Source organism: Hemiscyllium ocellatum, chromosome 9 (assembly GCF_020745735.1).
Source record: "Hemiscyllium ocellatum isolate sHemOce1 chromosome 9, sHemOce1.pat.X.cur, whole genome shotgun sequence".
NCBI lineage: Eukaryota > Metazoa > Chordata > Chondrichthyes > Orectolobiformes > Hemiscylliidae > Hemiscyllium > Hemiscyllium ocellatum.
This window is the reverse complement of record NC_083409.1, coordinates 23,627,711-23,652,878: the sequence shown is the minus strand read 5'-3', so window position 1 is coordinate 23,652,878 and position 25,168 is coordinate 23,627,711.

The following is a 25,168-nucleotide window of genomic DNA, read 5'->3' as shown; positions in this document are numbered from 1 at the left end:
CCACCTCCTCTACTCATCCAATTCCTTCTCCCCCCCCCCACATCCCTCTGCCCACCCACTGAGCCACCTCCCTCACTCCCATTCCTCACTTAGCCATCTCCCTTACTCCCCTTCTCATTCTCTCTCACACACTCTCACTCATTCTTATTCACTTTCTCACTCTCACTCACTGTCTCACTCCCACCATCTCACTTCTCTCACTCACACACTCTCTCACTTTCTAACTCTCTCACTTTCTCACACTCTCACTCACACACACACTGTCACTCTTTCACTCTCACCATTTCATTTCTCTCACTCTCTCACTTTCTCACACTCTCACTCTCACTCACACTCTTTCACTCTCACTCTCTCACTGTCACTCTCTCTCACTCCACAGACCCTCTCACTCTCTTTCTCACTCACTCACTCTCTCACACTTTCACTCTTTCTTACTCTTTCTCTCTCACCCTCACTCTCTCTCTTTCACTTTCACTCACTTTCTCACATAATCTGTCTTACTCTCACTCACTCTCACATTCTCATTCACTCTCACTCTCATTCTCTCTCACACACACTTTCTTTCACTCTCTCATTTGCTCTCTCACTTTCTCACTCGTCAGAACGTGTGAGACCTTTAATAGTGTACTTGACTACTGTAGCCACTGCTGCTTGCAAGACTGACCCTACCTGCCCAGTGCTGCCCTTTCCTGCCTCCCCAGGGGTCATAAGGTATGGCTGAAAGTGGGTGGTATCGTCAGGTCAGAGCAGAAAGCTTGGTAGGCAGTGCCAGGATGTCCAGCATTACCACTAACCAGCGGCCTCATGCCCAAAGTAGACCCAGTGCAGGAATGGGGAGCTCTGGGTGGAAGAAGGCATGACCCTGTAGACAATGATTAAATATGCTTGAGCACGCTCCAAAGAAGTAAGGAGACACTGTCCCACAGCCATGTTACCATGATAACATTAAGATATAGATATGTCAGGAATGCAGACACATTCAGATTTCAATTCAATGCCAATGGCACCAAGCCATGATGATAGATTAACTTCATGTTGCAAATTGCTGTGATTTGTGCATTTTCTTGGGATTCTGTTCCTTGAGGCTATTGACATCACACAGATCCCAAGCTGAGTCTGCAATAATTCTTCTGTAACACCACCAGAATCAGTTTGTAGGTTTGCTCACTGAGCTGGTAGATTGTTCTCAGACATTTCGTCACCACGCTAGGGGCATCATCAGTGAGCCTCCGATGAACTGCTGGTGCCATTTGCTCTTTATGTGTCTTGGTCTGTTGTGGTTAGTGACATCACTTCCTCTCCTTTTTCTCAGAGGTTGGTAAATAGGGTCCAAATCGACATGTTTGTTGATGGAGTTCCAGTTGGAATGCCAGGCCTCCAGGAATTCCCGTGCGTGTCTTTGTTTAGCCTGTCCCAGGATGGATGTATTGTCCCAGTCGAACTGGTGTCCCTCTTCGTCTGTGTGTATTGATATTACTGATAGTTGGTCATGTCTTTTGGTGGCTAGTTTGTGGTCATGTATCTTGGTGGGGAGTTGCCTGCCCTTCTGTCCAATGTAATTTTTGTTGCATCAAACTGTTCACACAGGACCTTACTAATAACCACAGGTCAGTTTGTTTAGCATCAGTCATGAGTGAGGTTACACAGTGTGTGTTGTCCCATTCTTCAGATTATGTGTGAGTCCAAGGTAAGGATTTTGGGAGAGCGTGGACATTGTTGAGTGAGAACACTGGGGTTTGGGGACACAGACGAATATGCACAATGCCCTTTCCTCCAAGCCCCCATCACCCCCTCCACAGGATGAGCATTTATTGCCTATCCTGAACTGCCTTTTGGCCAGTTAGCAGTTAAGAGTCCACCACATTGCTTTGGGTCTGGAGTCACAAGTAGATCAGACCAGATAAGGACGGCAGATTTTATTCTGTAAAGGACATTAGTGAATCACAGGGGAATTTACAAAAGTTGGTACATTAATCGATTTCAAATTCCAATAGCTGCTATGGTGGGATTTGAACCCATGCCACAAGAGCATCAACCTAGGTCTCTGGGTGGCATGGTGGTTAGCTCTGCTGCCAGGGACCTGGGTTTGAATCCACCCTCTGTGTAGAGTTTGCATGTTCTCCTCATGTCGGCTTGGGATTCCCCAACAGTCCAAAGATGGCAGGTTAGGTGGATTGGCCATGTTAAATTGCCCATAGTATCCAAGGATTAGCCACGGGAAATGCACGGTTATGGAGTGAGGGGAGTTGGTCTGGTTGGGATGCTCTTTGGAGGGTCAGTGTGGAATGAAGTGATGCTGGATCGTTATAACGCTCAGATTAAGGCCCCAACTCAAGGATGGCTTCCAGTTTTGGTACCCACACACTGGAAGGATGAGACAGTGCAGGGGAGATTTACCATAGTGAGTCCTGTGTTTAAGGGTTTTGCTGAAAAGATTCAATTCGGGAAGCTGGGTTTGTCCTCCATAGAGCAAAGGAGAGCGAGGGGAGATTTGATGAAGATGGACAGGATTATAACGAGTTTGGATAAAGGAGACAAGGAAAGCTACTCCCATTGGCTGATGGTATAGGGACGAGAGGAAGATTGAAGTTCTGGTCGGACACACAGTGGGGATGAGAGGAAGAACATTTTTTCACAGTGAGCAGTAAGACCTGGAACTCTTTGCCCATGGAGGGGGTGGAGGGTGGAGGTGGGGACGATGAATGACTTCAAAAGGAAACTGGACGGACACTTGAGGGAAATGATCTTGCAGAGTAACGGAGAGAGAGCAGGAAATGAGACTGATTGAATTACTCCAAAAGGGAGCCAGCTCAGACTGGGTAGGATGTTGTGTACTTTGTAGAAGTTCCTGGATATCGCAGTCCCTGATGGTTTCTGTCCTTAAGTGATTTGGACAGAGAATGCCGTACATTTCACTGACTAAAGCTCCACACAGGGCCTCAGTCTGGGGCGTCAGAGTCCAGCCCCACTGCACAGGAGCCTAAAAACAGAAACGGAATCCCCTTTAAAAACAGCAGTAATTTTGAAGGACAGAAAGAAGTGGTAGATGCAGGGAACTACAACATTGAAAAAACACTTGGACAGGTACATGAATAGGAAAGATTTTGAGGGATATAGGCCGTATGCAGACAATGGGGCTGGTTGGGTTTAGGGTTAGCATGGAGGAATTAAGCCAAAGGGTCTGTGACTCTATGACACTTTAAAGGGAACCTTGTAAAATACTAATGCCTCTTAAGCCCCGGGGCTCATTTCAGGGATACTTCTTGAAGAGCACAATGATAAGGTTTGGAGGGGGTGTGGAAAGAAAGACGGTTGGGAGCAATTCTTTGGGAAAGTGAACAGAGTCTGGCTCCAGTATTGGGATCAGGCAAAGGATCAAAGGTCACAGTTTTGAGTCTGAGGTCTGCACCATTGTGGGAGTATGAGCCCTGGGATGGGGATCGCAGTCAAGTTGCAGATCACTTGATTGGGTGGGGAAACAGGGTGGGGAGCAGAGGTTAGACCTGCACCTTAAGAATTGCTCAGGCAGTGATTGTTGCTGATGATGGAGACTGGTCTGGATTCCCAGTGCCCACTACAGATGATGGTAGGTCATGTAGCAGCTGACCTACCCACCGACTGACTGTGCCAATCTGCAGAAAGACCTTACTGTCATGCCAAGGGCTGTTTGCATTCGCAACCTAATTTTAAAGGCCTCGTTGATGCTTCCCTCCAACAGACTAGTAGTTCTGTTTTGGGAAATTGCCTGGTTACTGGGCCTATCTACTGCCCAGCCACCTGTCCCCACAGGGACACTTCCTCACTTGTCCCACTTACTGGTTCACTGAGGCAAGGTTGGTCCTCATAACTTTGGGTTTGTAACTCAAAGTGTGATCAGGAAGGTGATTGCTGCTGCTGACAACTCACGTCATGTGTGGGAATAATGAGAAGGTTAATGCCTAACTCAACAAAGAATGTTAACGGTTAAATGCTAATAATGTAGAGGGACAGAACAAAAGTCTTGGGGGAACGTGTAGAATAATGGTTAAGTCCTAATATGCGAATGATTGGTATTAGCCATCAGTGAAATCTGCTGATGTTGAGAGACATTTGGATGCAAGATCAAGCTAACATGGTCCCAGGCAAACTGTCTCCTTTCCCGAGCTGTTTAGAGGAAATAACTCATCGCGGTTTCCGTTCACCAGCATGACATGCAGTGTCACTCATTGGGGATATGTTCATTCACTGAGGATCCCTCCATTTACTGAGGATCCGATCACTCAAAAGGAATCCTGTCATTCACTGAGGATCCTGTCATTCACTGATGATCTGTCATTCACTGAGGCTCCATCCACTCAATGAGGATCCAGTTACTCAGTGAGGATCTGGTCATCCAACAAGGATCTCATCATTCAATGAGGATCTGGTCCCTCAGTGAGGATTCGGTCATTCAACAAGTATCCTTAAAGCGCTCTTTTCAGTGCTGTCAGGACCTTAAGATTCTTAACCTCAGATTTATTTTGAAAATGTGTTTATCCTTTTATTCCTTTTATTGAGGGGAAATAGTGCAATTGTGGCAATGCCACTGGGCAAGTAATCCAGCATGACGCTTGGGCATGGATTCGAATCCCGACATGGGTCGATGGCAAAATTTGAATTCAATAAAAATCTGGACTTAAAAAAAAAGAATAACTGGTCTTGTTGTGCTTGTAGTCATTGTTGATTGTTGCACAAACCCATCTAATGTCCTTCAAAGATGGAAGTTTGCTGTCCTTACCTGTCCTTACCTGTCCTTACCTGGTCTGGACTACATGTGACTCCAGACCGACAGCAATGCGATTGATTCTTGACTGCTCCTTGGGCAATTAGAGCCGAGCAATAAATCTCTTACACCCTATGAGAAAATAGAAAAGTAATTTTAGGACTGGACACTTGTCATGTTCATGGTTTACAAAAGGATTTTACTCAATAGGTATGTCATAGTACCACTTGCGACTGTGTCGTTAGGCTGGGAGTTACTATGGGAAAGGTGTGTCGAAGCTGAGGGAAATGGATAGTGGCAAGTAAACCACCAGAGGTCTTCCGTTCACTGTCAAGGGAGTGAATCTCGCCCAATCTAAGTGTGCTTGCTACTCACCTGAATTGGAAACCATTACAGGTCAAATCTCATGTGGACCAAACCTGCCCTGGCCATCCACTCCGAGATGGGGGCCTCAGTGACACCAACTCCACCACAATGGTCATCATACAGTCACCTCAATAATCTCCTGCGTGTTCGTCCCAACCATCTCCATGACAGAACCACAATCACGTTGACGGACACCCCCAACTGGTTGCTCAGTCTGTGGGTCGTTATTGAACCCTCACTGCTTTTGGAACACCGTAGGAATGATCCAGAGTCTCAGTGACTGTGTGCCACTGCCTCCTCTTTCTGTGACACTGTTACAACAAGACCAGGAAGCAGCCAACAAGTAAAAAAATTAAACTGGCTGGAGGAGTTGCCAAAGTTCAGTTTTTCAACAAACGACAGTCTTTGTTCAGGCTTGACCCAATTGCAGCTGCTGGCGGCCAATTCGAGTAAATTCATCAGTACCTGGGAGAAAGGCCAAATTATCAACAGATACAGCCATGAATAACGAGAGTAGGGCCCCTTAAAGATCAAAGAGGTCCTCTATGTGTAGATGGAATTAAATGAATATTTTGCTTCAGTGCTTGTTATGGGGAAAGAACTGGAGATTGGAGGAAAATAAATATTGATGTTTTGAAACAGTTCACATTACAGAAAAGGAAGTGATGGAGGTCTTAGAAAACATAAAGGTGGATAAATCTCCAGAACCCGATCTCATAGAGTCATAGAGATGTACAGCATGGAAACAGACCCTTCAGTCCAACCCGTCCACGCCCACTAGATATCCCAACCCAATCTAGTCCCACCTGCCAGCACCTGGCCCATATCCCTCCAAACCCTTCCTATTCATATACCCATCCAAATGCCTCTTAAATGTTGCAATTGTACCAGCCTCCACCACATCCTCTGGCAGCTCATTCCATACACACACCACTCTCTGCGTGAAAAAGTTGTCCCTTAGATCTCTTTTATATCTTTCCCCTCTCGCCTTAAACCTATGCCCTCTCGTTCTGGACTCCCCGACTCCAGGGAAAAGACTTTGTCCATTTATCCTATCCATGCACCTCATGATTTTATAAACCTCTATAAGGTCACCCCTCAGCCTCCGACACTCCAGGGAAAACAGTCCCAGCCTGTTCAGCCTCTCCCTATAGCTCAAATCCTCCAACCCTGGCAACATCCTTGTAAATCTTTTCTGAACCCTTTCAAGTTTCACAACATCTTTCCGATAGGAAGGAGACGAGAATTGCACGCAATATTCCAACAGTGGTCTAACCAATGTCCTGTACAGCTGCAACATGACCTCCCAACTCCTGTACTCAGTGCTCTGGCCAATAAAGGAAAGCATACCAAACACCTTCTTCACTATCCTATCTACCTGCAACTCCACTTTCAAGGAGCTATGAACCTGCACTCCAAAGTCTGTTTGTTCAGCAACACTCCCTAAGACCTTATCATTAAGTGTATAATTCTTGCTAAGATTTGCTTTCCCAAAATGCAGTACCCTACATTTATCTGAATTAAACTCCATCTGCTACTTCTCAGCCCATTGGCCCATCTAGTCCAGATCCTGTTGTAATCTGAGATAACCTTCTTTGCTGTCCACTACACCTCCAATGTTGGTGTCATCTGCAAACCTACTAACTGTACCTCTTATACTCACATCCAAATCATTTATATACATGTCAAAAAAAAAGTGGACCCAGCACTCCACTGGTCACAGGCCTCCAGTCTGAAAAACAACCCTGCACCACCACCTTTGAGCTAGTTCTGTATCCAAATGGCTAGTTCTTTCTGTATTCCATAAGGTCTAACCTTGCTAACCAGTCTCCCGTGGGGAACCTTGTCATATGCCTTACTAAAGTCCATATAGATGACATCTACTGCTCTGCCCTCATCAATCCTCTTTATTACTTCTTCAGAAAACTCAATCAAGTTTATGAGACATGACTTCCCATGCACAAAGCCATGTTGACTATCCCTAATCAGTCCTTGCCTTTCCAAATACATGTACGTCCTGTCCCTCAGGATATCCTCCAACAACTTGCCCACCACCGACATCAGGCTCACTGGTGTATAGTTCCCTGGCTTGCCCTTACCACCCTTCTTAAACAGTGGCACCACGTTAGCCAGACTCCAGTCTTCCAGCACCTCACCTGTGACTATGAATGATTCAAATATCTCAGCAAGGGGCCCAGCAATCATGTACTTAGCTTCCTGTGGTATCCCAGGAGTTGGAGAGGAAATTGCAGGGCCTCCTGCAGAAATACTTATTTGTAACTATGTCTACCGATATCTATAACTACAGGTGAGGTGCTGGATGACTGGAGAATGACTAGTGTTGTGCATTGAAGAAGGGATATAAGGAGAAGCCTGGAAATTATAGACTTGTAAGTCTAACTTCAGTGGTGAGTAAATTGATGGAAGTGATTCTGAAAGATAGGATTTACATGCCTTTGGAGAGACAAGGATTGATTAGGGAGAGTCAGAATGGTTTTGTGCGTGGGAAATCATGTCTCACAAACTTGGTTGAGTTTTTTAAGGAAGTAACCGAGAAGATTGATGAAGGCAGAGTGATAGACTTTGTTTACTTGGACTTTAGTAAAGCCTTTGACAAGGTTCTGCAACGTAGACTAATTAGTAAAGTTAGATCACATGGGATTCAGGGTGAGCTTGCCAATTGGGTACAAAATTGGCTTAACAACAGGAGATAGAGAGCGATGGTGGAGAGTTGTTTCTCAGACTGGAGACCCGTGATCAGAGGTGTTCCACAGGGACCAGTGCTGGGTCCATTTTTGTCTGTCATTCATGTAAATGATTTTCATGAAAGTACAAGAGGTATGGTTAGTAAGTTTGCAGATGACATCAAGATTGGTGGTAAAGTGGACAGTGAAGGTTATTTAAGATCACAAAGAGATCTTGATTAATTGGGTCAATGGGCTGAATAGTGGCAGATGGAGTTTAATTTGGATAAATGCAAGGTATTGCATTTTTGTCATACTAAATAACAGCAGGACTTATACAACTAATAGTAGAGCCTTGGGTAGTGTTGTAGAACAGAGAGACCTAAGGGTTCGGATACATAGTTCTTTGAAGTTTGCATCGCATATAGATAGGGTGTTTCAGAAGACATTTAGTATGCTTGCCTTCATTACTCAGAACTTTGAGTATAGGAGTTGGGACGTCATGTTGAGGATGTACAGGATGTATGGGAGGCCTCTTCTGGAGTACTGTGTTCAGTTTTGGTCACTCTGTTATAGGAAGGATATTATTAAGCTGGAGAGGGTTCAGAAGTGATTTGCCAGGATGCGGCAGGGGATAGAGGGTTATCTTATATGGGGAGAGGCTGGATAGGCTGGGACATTTTTCACTGGAAGCTCGGAGGCTGAAGGGTGACCTTGTGGAGGTTTGTAAAATCATGATGGGTATAGATAAGGGAATGGCAGGTATGTTTTCCCTCGAAGTGGAGGATTTCAAGACTCGGGGGCATATTTTAAAGGTGTGAGGAGACAGTTTTAAAAAAAGACATGGGGGTAATTTTCTTTTATGCAGGGGGTGGTTTATGTGTGGAATGAACTTTCAGAGGAAGTGGTGGATGCAGGTACAGTTACAACATCTAGGTAAGTGCATGACTAAGAAATACTTGGAGGGATATGAGCCCAGCGCGGGCAGATGGTACTAGTTTAGTTTGAGATCGCGGTCAGCATGGACTGGCTGGACCGAAGGGTCTGCTTTCGTGCTGTGTGACTATGAGTCTAAGTAAGAGAATCTGTGAACAACCATGCAAAAGCAGAATTCCACAGACATCAATGAACAGGAAAGATATAAAGAAACGGCCACGAGTGACAAAACAGAACAGGAGCAACGTGAAGGCAATATTGAAGGAAATTTGTGTGGGAACTAAAGTCATCATAAAAACATTTGCAGTTGCTTTGGGAGAAAGAAGGTAATATCTGTCCATCTGAAACCCATGAGGATGACCTTGCCAATGATAAGGAAAGGACGGACAGGCTGAATAATTATTCCACATCAGGGCGAGGTCAGGAGGTCAGGCCTCCCAAGGAAATGCATATTTAATCAGCGAGAGAGTCTCACAATCAAAATGAACAAAATGTTTTTAAAAGCTCTGATGAGTAGCAAATCTCTAACGCAAGCATCCAATTTCAATGCCAGTGTTTAAAGAATTGAGTCAGAGATCTGCAGCACAGAAAAAGGCTCTTCAGCCCATCATAACTGTGCCAGTCAAATAGAGCAACCTAACTATCCTAATCCTACTCTCTGGCACTTGGATATAAAATTGGTTTAATGGCGGGAGATAGAGAGCGAAGGCGGAGAGTTGTTTTTCGGACTGGAGACCTGTGACCAGCGGTGTTCCACAGGGACCAGTGCTGGGTCCACTTTTGGTTGGTCATTTACGTAATTGATGTAGATGAAAGTATAGGAGGCATGGTTAGCCTTGTACATTTGGCATTGCAAATGCACATCTAAATACTTCTTCAATGTGATGGGTCTATCTGCTCTTGCAGGCATTGAGTTCCAGAGGGGCATAGAGAGGGTAGACAGAAGAAACCTTTCCCCTTGATGGCGGGATCATTGACCCTGGGCACAAGTTTAGATAAAGGAGCAGGAGATGGGAATCTGGAACAGGCAGGAAACTTCATAACATTGAAAAAGTATTCAGATGTGCACTTGCGATGCCAAGGCATACAAGGTTACAGGTCAAGTGTTGGAGAATGGGATTAGAATGGTAACTAGAATATTGGTTGGTTCCCACTGACAGGAAAGTGATGGGCCAAAGGACCGTTGTGCTGTAGATCTCTATGACTTTATTTAAAATAGTTGATGAAGAAACAACAGTTTAAATATGATTCAAAAGCTATCATATGACTGGTGTGGAAGTCTTTTTTGGTGGACTGTCTGTTTGCAGCCATTTTGTAGTCAGTCATGATGCTGCTCTCATCTTGGTTTGGCCCCTTACCCTGAGCTATAAGAAATTCTGCTTTTTCCCACATGACTCATGAACTGTACACCTGTAGACACCTGCTAACTAGCGTACGAATGTAGTGTGCATCAATTCAAGGCCTAAGAACAATAACACATTAACGCATAGTTTTGGCAAGACCTCAACTCTTCCTGGAGTATGTTCATGTCGGCCATCTCATGACTATTTTGTGGTTCTGCATCTAATTGAGCAACTGTCAGTCCGGGGAGCTATATAAATCTGAGGTGGTCTGCAGTGCTTTGAAGTTACACCCATCTGTTCTTATGGAAAGGTGTGCTTCCCAATGGTCTCATGTAAGAAACTTTGTCAATGCTCAAGCTCTGAGTCCGGAGAACTTCTTCAACGATTGGTGAAAGCGGTTTGCTGCTCCCGATTGTGTGAACAGATGGTAAAGCCGGGGGGGGAGGTCTGCAATGTTCAGTGGCTGGTATTGGGAGTCTCGTCAGAACAATATACTGCTCCCAGCCAGCAGAGATAGGCAGCGCCTAACAGCTAGATGTGACAGTCTCTTTTCTCTCAGACTCAGAGACTCAGACTGAAGTGAGGTTAGACTGAAGCTAGGACTCAAGTTGGAAAGCTGATTCCCTCTCGTGTGCCTGATTAAACCTTTACTCTGGTAGATGCTTTCCAGATGGTTCAGAGGATCAAGCCTTAAGAGGCTTTAGGAATGTCTTGATTCAGAGTCTCTGCATGACTTTGTTGGCGCTAAACACAGGGCATTGTGAGTCTGCTGTGAAGCCTTGTGGTCTATAATCCTTCACAGGATAAGGAGAGAGAAAAACAGCTTTCCCTACGGTATTAAATACATTTGTTAAAATTTGTTTAGGTAGTTAGGCAGGGATTTTTTTTATATAGCTCCCTCCATCTTGAGAAGTAAATCATCTGACTGCTCATTCTCAACCCCTCATTAACTCAGTTTCATGAACAAGATAATCATGTTTTTTTCTTAAATTACTTTGTCAAACTCTACAGGTAACTTACCACAATTTTCAAGATCATTGACACAAACCCTTCGGCTGCCAAATGAACAAGTTTAACATCTTCTTCCAGTCAAGTATAAGAACATCCTTTTCCACTGGTTGAAGGTTCTAGAACCAGGCACATAGTCGAAGTATTAGGGCCAGACCATTCGAGAGAGATGTTAGAAAGCATTTCTATGTGCAAAGAGTAGTAGAGGTTTGGAACTCTCTTCCTCAAATGGCGGTCAATGATAAATCAATTGTTAAATTTAAATCTGAGTTAGAAGATTTTCTTTAAGCAAGATTATCCACGGATATGGGCCTAAGGGCACACAAATGGAATTAGACCACCGATCAGTCAAGAGTTTATTAAATGGAACGACAGGTTCAAGAAGCTGAATAGTCTCCTCCTGTTCCTATGTTCCTATGCAACATGAGATCTAGGATCAAGAGTAGGTCATTCAGCCCCTTGAACTTGCTCCACCACTTACTACAATCATGGCTGATCCCATTTCAACCTCAACTCCACTTTCCTGCCTGTTCTCCATAACTCTTTAACCCTTTAACCTTAATTAAAAATCTGTCTCTATCTTTCTTGCATGTCCCAGCATCCACCTTGGGGTAGTGAATTCCACAGATTCATGTCCCTTTGAAATAAATAATTTCCCCTCAGGGCGGCATGGTGGCTCAGTGGTTAGCACCACAGGGTCCCAGGTTCGATCCCAGCCTCGGGTGACTGTCTGTGTGGAGTTTGCACATTCTCCCTGTGTGTGCGTGGGTTTCCTCCGGGTACTCCGGTTTCCTCCCACTGTCCAAAGATGTATAGGTCAGGTGAATTGGCCATGCTAAATTGCCCATAGTGTTAGGTGCATTAGTCAGAGGGTCTTGGTGGGTTACTCTTCGGAGGGTTGGTATGGACTTGTTGGGCTGAAGGGCCTGTTTCAACACTTCAGTGAATCTAATCTCTGTTTTAAATGTTCTATCCCCTACGCTAAAACTATTACCTCACATTCTTGATTGTCCCAGAAGGGGTAACATCTTATCTGCTTCTAGTTTGTCGATCCCCTTGAGCATGTTAAACATTTCAATCTCGCCCCTTTCATTCTGCTAAACTCCACACAGTGTAGCCCTAAACTGCTCAATCTGTCTTCATCAGACAAACTCTTCATTTCTGAAATCAACCTGGTGAACTTGCTCTGAACAATGTCCAATGCAACTAAATTCCTCCTCAAGTAAGGGACCAAAATTGTAGGAGAAAGTGAGGACTGCAGATGCTGGAGATCAGAGCTGAAAAATGTGTTGCTGGAAAAGCGCAGCAAGTCAGGCAGCATCAAAGGAGCAGGAGAATTGATGTTTTGGGCATAAGTCGAAGAAGGGCTTATGCCCAAAACATCGAATCTCCTGTTCCTTTGATGCTGCCTGACCTGCTGCGCTTTTCCAGCAGCACATTTTTCAGACCAAAATTGTACACAATTTTGTGTACAGCAGCAGTCTCACTAATGCTTTGTCGTTCTTACCTTGATAGTCCATTCTTTCAACATTAAATGCCAACATTCTATTTACCTTCTGTACCTGCATACTAGTTATCTGTGATCCATGCATAGACACCCAAATCTCTCTGCACTAAAACATTCTGAATTTTCTCTCCATTTAGATAAAAAAAAGTTGCCTTTCTAGTCCTCTGACCAACATGGATAACCTCACACATTAAAATAGCAGATTTGATGAAGACAAATCATTAGGAGGAAAAGTCACCGTACTCTTAGTGGAAAGGGTTAATATTCTTTCCCATGCAACAATTTTCTTCAGGTGAGTATTCTTTCTTTTTGACAAAAAGTCACTGACTGAAGAAGGACCGAACTCAATTTGACATCATTCTTTTGTAATTCTGTTTGGCGATGTTTTGGTCAACTTGCACGAGATTATCACCTTGAGGGTTGAAAATGTTGCTTAGATTATAACATATGATCATAGGGAGCCTTCAGAGAGATATTGATAGGTTAAGCCAGGGGAAAAAAAGATCTGGCAAATGACCAGTGTGAAATCTTTCTCCGTCCAATCCCACCAGTGAGTCGAAATCAGGTTAATTAATGGACCAAGGACTGGCTAATTTGCTCTTAGAGAGAGGCGGCACAGATATGATGGGTCAAATGGCCTCCTTCCATGCTGTTATAAAGGACAAATTGTAAAATCCAAAACCCACAAAGCAAAATATCGCACAGTTCCTCTCTGCTGATTACACAGTCCTCGCTCGAATGGTGATTAGAAATGGAAACTATTGGAAACATTCAAAAGGGAAAAGAGAGTTAGTGTTTTTCATTGTCAACACATTTTGTCAGCTCAGTTAAGAGCTATCGAGCGAGGGAAAGTGGGTCATGGACAAAATAGCTGAACCGTCCCTGATTAGGTGGAGCATCAAAGGTGAGCAAATGACAGAAGCAATAATGGGCTGATAGAAAGGGACAGTAATGAGAGAACATCATTAAACTCAAAGCTACATCCAAAACCCAGCGGAACTTTATACAGCATTGAGGTGTTGAATGAGCCTGTTGTTTCCCTGGAGGTTAGCTCTGAATTCCTGGACACAACATAATAGTCTCACTGTCTTCCTAATGAATTGTTGTTCTACAAAGAATGTTCCTTGGACTTTTGTCATGCTTGCCTCTTTTCATAAGGCCATAAGAAATAGGAACAGGTGGGGGCCGTTCAGTCCCTCGATCCTGCTCCACCATTCAATAGGATGATGGCTGATTCAACATTCCTCATGACTAATTTCCTGTCCTTTTTTCAGCCACCGTTTATTCATGGAGTAATGAAGAATTTGTCTATCTCAGCCTTAAATTATACGCAGGGGCTCTGTGGCAAGGAGTTCCAACCCTCCAACAGAAAAAAAAATCCACTTCATCATTGACATAAATAACACCCTTTTATTCTGAGGTGAAAGTGAGCAATGCAGATGTTGGAGATCAGAGTCAAGATTAGGGTGGTGCTGGAAAAAGAGAAACCCTTCATTCCTGATGAAGGGATTTTGCCCGAAGCATTGATTTTCCTGCTCCTCGATGTTGCCTTACCTGCTGTACTTTTGCAGTACCACCCTAATCTTGACCTTTTTATTTTGAGACTATGCCTTCTGGTCTTAGATTCTCCCAGAAGGGGAGATTAGATTAGATTAGATTAGATTAGATTACCTACAGTGTGGAAACAGGCCCTTCAGCCCAACAAGTCCACACCGACCCTCCAAAGAGTAACCCACCCAGAGCCGTGCTAATGCACCTAACACTATGGGGCAATTTAGCACGGCCAATGCACCCAACCTGGATATCTTTGGATAGTGAGAGGAAACCAGAGCACCCGGAAGAATCCCATGCAGACACAGGGAGAATGTGCACGCTGGAATCGAATCTGAGATCCTGGTGCTGTGAGACAGCAGTACCAAGCCATCTTTGCTAGCCTTCTGGTCTTCCAGCCCATTCTGAAAGTGTAGGTCAGATTCAGTCCTAAGGAGTCTCTTCACTTTAGATCACCTAGAAAGCTCATACCATGTTTCGAACTAATATGGTGCAGGTCTGGCTGCACAGATCCAAGTCAATCTCCTCATACCTCCTCTGTGCATTTTAGTAAACAGCAAATATGCTGTGCCGTGTTTAGTTATAAACTGGGTTCAGTAGTCATCACTTTAATAATAGATAACCTCTCAGCTTATCAAACCCCTTAAGAATCCTATATGTTTCAATGAGATCATCTCTCATTCTTCTAAACCCCAGTGAATTGAGTCCCAATCTGTTTAACTTTTGCTCACAAGACAATCCGTCTCTATCAGGGACCATCCGAATGAACATTATCTGATTTGCCACCAATAAAATAATGTCTTTCTTTAAATAAAGGAACCAAAACTGCTCACAGCACTCCAGATGTGGTCTCACCAGCATCTTGTACACTGACAATAAGACTTCCCTATTTTTATATGCCACCCTCTTGAAATAAGGGCCAATGTTCCATTAGCCATTCCTGATTGTCTGTTACACCTAAATGCTAGCTTTCTGTGTTTCATGTACAATCAAGGAAGGACTTATACATTTAATGGTAAGGTCCTGGGAGCTGAACGAAGAGACCTTGGGTCTCCTTGTGATCATAATTCCTTGAAGGTACAGTCACAGGCAGACAGGGTGGTGAGGAAGGTTTGCCTTTATTGGTCAGAGCATTGAGTATAGGAATTGCGAGGTCATGTTGCAGCTGTACAGGACATTGGTTAGGCCATGTTTGGAATATTGCTTGCAGATTTGGCCTCCCTGCTATAGGAGTGATGTTATGACATTTAAAAGGGTTCATAAAAGATTTATAAAGATGTTGCCAGGGTTGGAGGGTTTGAGCTGTAAGGAGAGGCTGAATAGGCTGGGGATATTTTCCCTGGATCATCGGAGACTGAGGGGTGACCTTACAGAGGATTATAAAATCATGAAGGGCACGGATAGGGTGAATAGCCAAGCTCTTTATCGCAGCATAGGGGAGTCCAAAACTAGAGGACATAGGTTAGAGGGGACAGATGTAAAGGCACCTAGGGGGCAACTTTTTCACACAAAGGTGGTGAGTGGATGGAATGAGTTGCCAGAAGGGTTGGTGGAGTTGGGTACAATAACAACATTTATGAGGCTTCTGGATGGGTACATGAATGGGAAGGGTTTAGAGGAATATGAGTCAAACACTGGCAAATGGGTCTCAATGAATTTGGAATATCTGATCAGCATGGACAAGTGGCCTGAAGAGTCTGTTTCTGCGCTGTATGTGTCTATGACTCTAAGTGCCTCCAGATCCCTTTGTGTTGCAGCTTTCTGCAGCTTTTCTCCATTTAAATAATATTCTGTTCTTTTTATCTCCCTTCCAAAATGAACAACTTATTATTTTCCCACATGATTCCCTATTTCCCATTCACGTAACATCGCTATCTCTCTGTAAACTGTTTGTATCCCTCTCGCAACTTGCCTTTCCACCTGCAACAGTAGTAGAGTTGCTGTCTTTAAGGACATTTAAATGGTCATTGGGTAGGCTTATGGACAAGAATGGAATACTGTAGATTAGATGGGCTTCAGACTGGTTCCACAGGTCGGCGCAACATCGAGGGCCGAAGGGCCTGTACTACGCCGTAATGTTCTATGCTCTGCGTTTGTGTTTTCTGTAAATTTGGCGACAGTACATTCACTTCCTTCCTCCAAGTCAACAATACATATTGTAAACAGTTGTGATCCCAGCACTGAACCCTGTGGAACTGATTAACTGGTTACAGATCACCAATCAGAAAAATGACCCCTTAGCCCCATTCACTGTTTCCTGCTCATTTGCCAATTCTCTATCCATGCTAATACACTGCCTTCAACGCCATGGGCTCTTATCATATGACTTAATCTTCTGTGAGTTACCTTGTCAAACATCCTCTAGAGGTCCAATTACAATACATATACTGGTTCTCCTCTATACACACGGATTGAAACATCTTCAAATAATTCTAACCTAGTAGTCAGACATGATTTCCCTTTCATTAAGTCATGTTGAATCTGCTTGATTAGATGATGATTTTCCAAATCCAAGGATTTTTGGAAAATTAGAACAATGAATCCACTATCTAGAAAAGTAGCCACCAGGATACATGAACACCAACTAGACACAAAAAGACATGACCCTCTCTCACTAGTAACATCACATATGGATGAGGAAGCACACCACTTCGGCTGGGACAACACATCCATTCTAGGACAAGCCATCAAAGACATGCACGAGAATTCCTAGAAGCATGGCATTCCAACCGGAACTTTATCAAAAACCACATCACGTTAGACCCCCATCTACCACCCCCTGAGAAAAGGAACAGGAAGTGACTTCACCACAGGAAATAACATCACCAAAAGAAATGACATCACCAAGCCAAAGAAACCCAAACATATAAATAGAAAGCAGGACGTTTCAGCATTGCTTCGCATAAGGTCCACTGAAGATGTTATCTAGTAAGGTAACGAAAAACTGGAAATTAACCTTTCAGCTCAGCGAGCAAACCTACATCCAAAACCTCTACCTGAGCTACAAATCTTCTCAAAACCATCTCTGTAGCTACCTCTGTGTTGCAAACCATCAGGATGAGGAACTTTTCTAGTATTAGCTCCATTAATTTACCATATTTACTCGAGTAACAGTCGAATTTTTTGACTATTTTTTAAGGTTAAATTTATGGGGTCGACTATGACATGGATACTACTTTTGAGTGGCTGAACTTCATGCCCGTCAAAATTCATACCAACTTTAGCAGAAGGCCAATTGATCACTAAACAAATAAAGAAAGAAAACACAATGGATTATGGTAATTCGGAAAACCCGGGGCAACACTCAAAAGCTGGTGGAATGGAAGACCAAGAACAGAGCATGATAACCGGCAGATTGGAATCCTGGACAATCCTGCACAATGACCAGCACACTGATTCATAAATGTTGGTCTGTGAAGAACTGGAGTTGGCTTTTACACCAGACATATGGAAAATTCCAGATCTTTTGGCCAAAAATAAGGGGTCAACCTTTGCATGAGATTGACTATTAGTTAAGTATATACAGTACCTCATACTATCTCTCCGGTGATCGTACTTTATTCCTCTCACATATTACTTGGTATCAGTGAGATGTTTGAAGCATCTTCTACAGTAAAGGATGACGCGAAATGTCAGAGGAAGGGTCACTTGAATCAAAACATTAATTCTGAATTCTCTCCACAGGTGTTGCCGGACATGCTGAGCTTTTCCAGAAATTTCTGGGTTTGTTTCTGATTTGCAGCATTCGCAGTTTTTTTTTCAGTTTTTATGCAAAATATCTGTTTAACTCCTCTGCCATTTTCCCCAAAATCATCTCCACAGATTCATTTTCTCAGGGGCCTGTGCTCACTTTGACCTCTCTCTTCCTTTGGATATTTTTTAAAGAAGCTCTTACTGTCAGTTTTTATTTTCCTTACCAGTTTGCACTTAGAGTTTTCTTTTTTTTTCATCCTCTTTTGCTGGGTTCTAAATTTTTCTTCCTATTCAGGGCTATCGCTGACTTTTGCCTCCTTAAATGCCTTTTCTTTCAACTTAATCTTCTATTTAATTTCTTTTGTTTGCCAAAGTTGATTCTTCCCTCTCTTAGAATATTTCCTCCTTGTTGTGGTTCTGTTCGCCGAGCTGGAAGTTTTTGTTGCAAACGTTTCGTCCCCTGGCTAGGAGACATCATCAGTGCTCTGGAGCCTCCTGCGAAGCGCTTCTTTGATGTTTCTTCCGGTATTTATAGTGGTCTGTCCTTGCCTCTTCCGGGTGTCAGTTTCAGCTGTCCGCTGTAGTGGTTGGTATATTGGGTCCAGGTCGATGTGTTTGTTGATGGAGTTTGTGGATGAATGCCATGCCTCTAGGAATTCCCTGGCTGTTCTCTGTCTGGCTTGCCCTATGATAGTAGTGTTTTCCCAGTCGAATTCATGTTGCTTGTTGTCTGAGTGTGTGGCTACTAGGGATAGCTGGTCGTGTCGTTTCGTGGCTAGTTGGTGTTCATGTATGCGGATTGTCAGCTGTCTTCCTGTTTGTCCTATATAGTATTTTGTGCAGTCCTTGCATGGTATTTTATAAACTACATTAGTTTTGCTCATGTTGGGTATTGGCTCCTTTGTTCACATCAACCTGGACCCAATATACCAACCACTACAGCGGACAGCTGAAACTGACACCCGGAAGCGGCAAGGACAGGCCACTATAAATACCGGAAGAAACATCAAAGAAGTGCTTCGCAGGAGGCTCCAGAGCACTGATGATGTCTCCTAGCCAGGGGACGAAACGTTTGCAACAAAAACTTCCAGCTCGGCGAACAGAACCACTACAACAAGCACCCGAGCTACAAATCTTCGCACAAACTTAGAATATTTCCTCCTTACTGGGATGTATTTCTGCTGAGAGTCTGTTTCTGTGTCCGTGGGAATAGTAGGCAGTACTGCTACATCCATTGGCCTGTGACTGGTGACCTTAGTTCACTCTAGGCCTTGCCACCCCTCCAAGTAACTAAAATATACCCAGAATACTCAGGGAGGGAAACCATAATGTCACATCTGCTGATAATGTCATCAGCGATACTCTTATTATTATTGGCTGGGGTTTCCTCTTTCTCTTCCACCCTTCCTAAGGAAATGCTATAGAGGCTTGCAGTCTACTCACTACTACCGGTGCTGAGGGCCATTGGCATTGCCATCTGACCACCCCCCCCCCACCAATACTAGAGCCTGAGGGCATGGATCAGGGAAGTTTGACCACTCACCTCTCTCACCTGCCATTCTTCTAATCATCCATCCACATGGGTCTTCTCTCACCTGCTATCAATTCTTATCTATTTAATTGAGAGAAAATATTAATGGTTCCTTTTTTCCATTCTGCGCCATTAATATCGGGCTTTCGGAGTCTGGATGGAATCAAGCTTGCGATGGAGTATAAATAGCACAGTATGGTCAGAGTTAATCAGGCAAAAGTTGATAGTCAAGATTAGAGTGGTGTTGGAAAAGCACAGCAGGTCAGGCAGCATCTGAGGTGCAGGAAAATCAGCTTTTCCCTTCATCAGGAATGAGCTTTTGCCCGAAACGTTGAATTTCCTGCATCTCGGATGCTGACTGACCTGCTATGCTTTTCCAGCACCACACTACTCTTGACTCTGATCTCCAGCATCTTCAGTCCTCACTTTCGCCTAGGTAAGAGATGCTACACAGGGGTTGTGTGTGTGTGTGTGTGTGTGTGCGCGCGCTAGACAGAAAGACATGTCAGGAATTGTCTTTTAGCAATGTAGCAGTAAGATTGACATCTGTAAAATCTCAGAAGGGCTCATGCCCGAAACGTCGATTCTCTGCTCCTTGGATGCTGCCCGTTTCCAGCAACACATTTTCAGATCTGTAAAATCTCAGGTGACCATATGAGTATACCCTGACCTTAACCCTAACTCTATGCAATTGACAATTATTCATCAAATCATTCAGCATATACAGCCCTTCAAATCTGTGCCAACAAAAAATTACTGTAAGTCTGCACCAATTCCAATTTTCAGCAGTTGGTGCATAGCCTTGAATGTATCTTATATTAATTTAGGGATATGGGCATTACTGACTAGGCTAGCTGCTCATCCTTAATTACCCAGAGTGGAGTTAAGAGTCAGTCACATTGTTGTGGGTCTGGAGTCACATGTACACCCAGCACAGGACAGCAGTTTCATTCCCTAAAGGACATGAGTGAAACAGCAGAATATTTCCAGACAATTGACAATAGTTTCCCCATCACCATTAGACTCTCACTTATAGATTTTTATTGAATTCAAATTCCAACCATCTGCCATGTAGAATTTGAACCTGGGTCCCCAGAACATTATCTGGGAAGCCTAATGATCATACCACAAAGAACAAAGAAAATATATGCAACCCAGGAACAGGCCCTTTGGCCCTCCAAGCCTGAGCTGATCCAAATGTACTGTCTAAACCTACCGGCCAGTTCCTGAGCATCTGTATTCCTCTACTCTTCACCATTTATCCAGATGCATCTTAAATGAATCTACCATGCCTGCCTCTACCAAGTTTAATTCAGGTTTTGGAAAGAGAATCGAATGAGAACCAGAACCAAAATCCTCTGGTGGGCAACAGGGTTAGGACAGTGAGACCACCTCAGTGGCTTTGGCAGAGCTTCGGCAGAAAAAAGAGGGATGATTGTGAGGATGTGCTTAAACCTTTAAGGGTATTCATCTTCCTGTCAACGGCCATCTTCTTTAACAGTCAGTCCATGACCAGCAATGATAGAAATCAGATGGTGTACACCTAGCTGAATATTATCTCTAAATAGTTCAGATTTCAACAAACGCCCACATTATTGTTTAATCAATCCTCGCCTATCACTGGTACATTTGCAGCTAAGAGATGGAAATAGCTTTAGACAAACCTATGACCGTTATTATCGAGAAGGACAAGGGCACCAGATACATGGGAACGCCACCCCCTGCTCACCCACTCCTGAAGTTAAGAAATGTTCTGCTAATCTTTCTTCCTTTAATATGACCATAAACCTCAATTTGAGTTTGTTTATAGTCTTTCTATTTATCCTCACCATCTTATGAACTGAAGCTGTTTTCCCTTAAAAGGCACTTCATTTTACACTTACACAGTCCTTGCTCTGGAGATAAAATGCCTGATTGATTTATTAATGCCAGTTGACAATTTTGTCTTCTACACCCACTTCAGCCTGTTCCCTGCTTAGGGCAGACCGTGTGAGAGATGATAAGAAGTTTATTTTCTTGCTGACTCACAAACACCCATTTTATACATACGTACAAAGTACAAGATCTAATCCAGAATCTCCGTATGATGGGTCATATTCCAGTTTGGATTGGTGTTGACTTTCCCCTTCTAATTGGACCGTATACAAAGTTTTATTATTCCCTTTTCCTTGGGACATATATTTTTCATTTGCCTAATCTAATTTACAGCTGTGTTTTTGCTTGCACTGCAGTTCAGTGGGGGTGTTGAAGGTATTTATTATCCATTCCTAATTGTCCTTAAAGTGAGGAGATTGCTCAACCATTTGAGAAGGCTGTATAGAGGCGGCCATATTGCAGTGGGTCCGGAGTCACATGTACGGATGGCAGATTTCCTTCCCGAAGGACATTAGTGAACCAGATGAGTTTTCAAGTCAAACAATGCTCAATATTATAGAACCCTAGAAAGTGCAGAAAGACCCCATTCCCCTGCAATTACCAAACTGAGCAAGGAATTCTCGATACGCAGCACGTCTAGATTTTCCCCACAGAATCATAGATGGAAAACAAAAGGAATGTGGATCCTGTAAATCAGAAACGAAAACACGACTTGCAGACAGAGCTCAGCAGGTCTGGCAGCATCAGTGGAGAGAAATCTGAGTTCACGTTTCGTGTTGAGTGACCCTTCCTCTGAAACTTCCTCAGTTCTGAGGTAGGGTCACTTGACCCACAGTATTGCTAACCACTGAGTCACCGTGCCACCCACATGCTGCATGTTCTCTCTAATCCTTTCATTAAGCTCCATCAGTTCTCGTAATTGACCTCCCTGAATCAGCTCTCCTCTTTCCCAGCCCAACGTTATTTTGTATATCGTGATTATGTCATATCTCTGTCTCCTCTATTGTGAGGAGGACAGCCTTAGCCTTTCTCAACTTTCCTCACTTTTCCACCCCTGGTAAACATTCTTGTAAATCTCCTGTGCGTTCTCCTTTGAGAACATGAGGGAGACACTGTTGGTGAGGGGCTTCCCTGAGCTGCTAGAGAGTTTCAAAAAGAGCCAAGCACTGGGCACTGTCTCGATCGATTCGAGCTCAGTTGCTCCCTGCTCACCCTGCCATCTTAATGAGCCTGATGTAGGGCAGTATGGTGGCTCAGTGGTTAGCACTGCTGTCTCACAGCACCTGGCGCCTGGGTTCAATTCTGGCCTCAGGTGACTGTCTGCGCGGAGTTTGCATATTCTCCCCATGTCTACGTGAGTTTGCTTCAGGTGCTCTAGTTTCCTCCCATAGTCCAAAGATGTGCAGGTTAGGTGGATTGGCCGTGCTAAATTGCCCCTCGTGTTCAGGGATGTGTTGACTAGGTTGATTAGCCATGGGGAATGCAGGGTTACAGGGATAGGGTAAGGGAGTGGGTCTGGGTGGGAGGCTAGTCGGAGGGTCAGTGCAGACTCAACAGGTCAAATCGCCTGCTTCCACACTGTAGAGATTCTATGATACTGCAACCACCCCCAATCCTGCGCAGCACCAGTTCTGTACAACTATTAGAGAAAATCAGCTTAAACGGGTAAACAAGAACACCATGTACCCGTGGGAACATGCCTCTGGAGTTACAAGGAAGAACTCACTCATTGCACAATAACCACCACCTTTCTGTGAACTTCAGTAAAATAACAAATTCCGCGCTTGGTTTGGGGTGTCAGGGGAGGAGGAGGAGGACTTTGAAACCTTTCGCCTAGTTTTTAAGCGTTATTATTGCACCAAGAAAAAAAAACTTGGCAAAAGACCAGCTTCCTGGCTGGAAATAAATGCTGCGAGTAGCCTTTATGAAAGGGCCACTTTTTCTGTTATATCTTTGCAGGAGGAATGCTGAGCTTTCCCTTGTTGCTCTCAATTAGCAATTGTGCCACTCACTGCTGGGACCCGGGAGACGGAGGGGAAGGAGGAATTGCCACTGGGTAATCAGAACATTCCAGCTCACGAGTACAAAATGCTCGCTCCCTCTCCATGGGCCTGTTTCTTGTGCACATTCCACAACACTAAACATTTGCACATCTGGAATCAGTCGTGCCTTTGTGCTGTTTGCACCACTGTGAAGGATCCAGCTGCAGTGACCTGCACTGTGAGCAATATGGTTTTGAATTCCCTGCTAAACACATGACTGAACTAATCTCAAATCCATCAGCCAACCCCCTTGGCAAGCTGATGTTTAGAGTCCCTCGTTTGGAAAACTGAAGGGTTCATACATTTAACAAAAAAAAACAGGATTGCAGATTTTTGAAAGGTTTAGAGAGGTTTATAAACTCACAAGGGGCATGGTTAAGGGAACCAGCCAAGGTCTTTTCCCCAAGGGAGGGGAATCCAAAACTAGAGGGCAGAGGCTTAAGAGGAGAGGGGAAGGATTGAAAAGGGACATGTGAGGTTACTTTTCCGCACAGAGTTCCTGGGAGTGATGATCACCAAACGTCAATGAGATGATGAAGAAATGCACACCCATGGCTCTATTTCCTTAGAATGCTAAGGAAATTTAGCTTGTCTGTCAAGACCCTTCCTAATTTTAATAGATGCACCATAGAAAGCATCCTATCTGGAAGCATCACTGCTTAATGTGGCAGCTGTTCTTCCCAAGACTGCAAGGAACTACAGAGAGTTGTGAACATAGCCCTATCCATCAGGCAAACCAACCTTCTACACATTGACTTCATCTATAATTCCCACTGCCTTGGGAAAGCAACCAACATAATCAAAGACCCCTCCCACCCTGGTTATACTCTCTTCCACCCTCTTCCGTCGCGCAGAAGATATAAAAGTTTGAAAACATGTAGCAACAAGTTCAAGGACAGCTTCTTCCCTGCTGTTATTGGACTTATGAACGGACCTCTCATATGTTAGAGTTGATTGTTCTCTGCACCGTCTCTGTAGCTGTAATACTACATTCTGTTCTATCACTCTCATGTACTTATGTAAGATATGTTTTGTCTGGATAGCATGCAAAATGATGCTTTTCACTGTATCTCAGTACATGTGGCAATACTAAATAAAATGATTAAATTACCTACAGTGTGGAAACAGGCCCTTTGACCCAACCAGTCCACAACAACCCTCCAAAGAGTAACCCACCCAGACCCACTTTCCTCTGACCAATGCACCATGAGGAATTTAGCGTGGCCAATTCACCTGATCTGCATATCTTTGGACTGTGGGAGTCGCCCAGGGCTGGAGTAGAACCTGGGACCCTGTTGCTATGAAGTAGCAGTTCTAACCACTGAGCCACCATGATGATTGCATTGAAGGGTGGAGCAGGTTTGAAGAGTCAAATGGCTGACTCCTGCACCTATTGTTTATGTTTCTAAAATAACTAGAAAATGTAATTGCTAGCAACATCTGCGTTTGACTTCAGCCACACTGATCATGGTCTTCACGATGACTGAGCAAGCCAAGAAAGCTGGAAACAATTGTTACCACTCACAAAGTCAATGAGAACATCCGGTTCAATTTAGCAAAGCCCTTCAAGAATTGGAGTTGGAGGGAAACCTGATCCTACAGGTTTCGTTTGTCATTCAGGGAAACGGTTTGGATGAGAGTTTAGGAGGCATTAGTTTGCAGATGACACCAAAACTGCTGCTATAGTGGACAGTGAAGAAAGCTGTCTAAGACGACAAAGAGATCTTGATCAATAGGGTCAGTGGGCTGGGGAGTTGCAGATGGAGTTTAATTTGGATAAATATGAGGCATTGCATTTTGCTAATATAAACAAGGACAGGACTTATACAAGTAATGGTAGTGTTGTAGATCGGAGATACAAAGGGGTTCAGGTACGTAATTCTTTGAAATT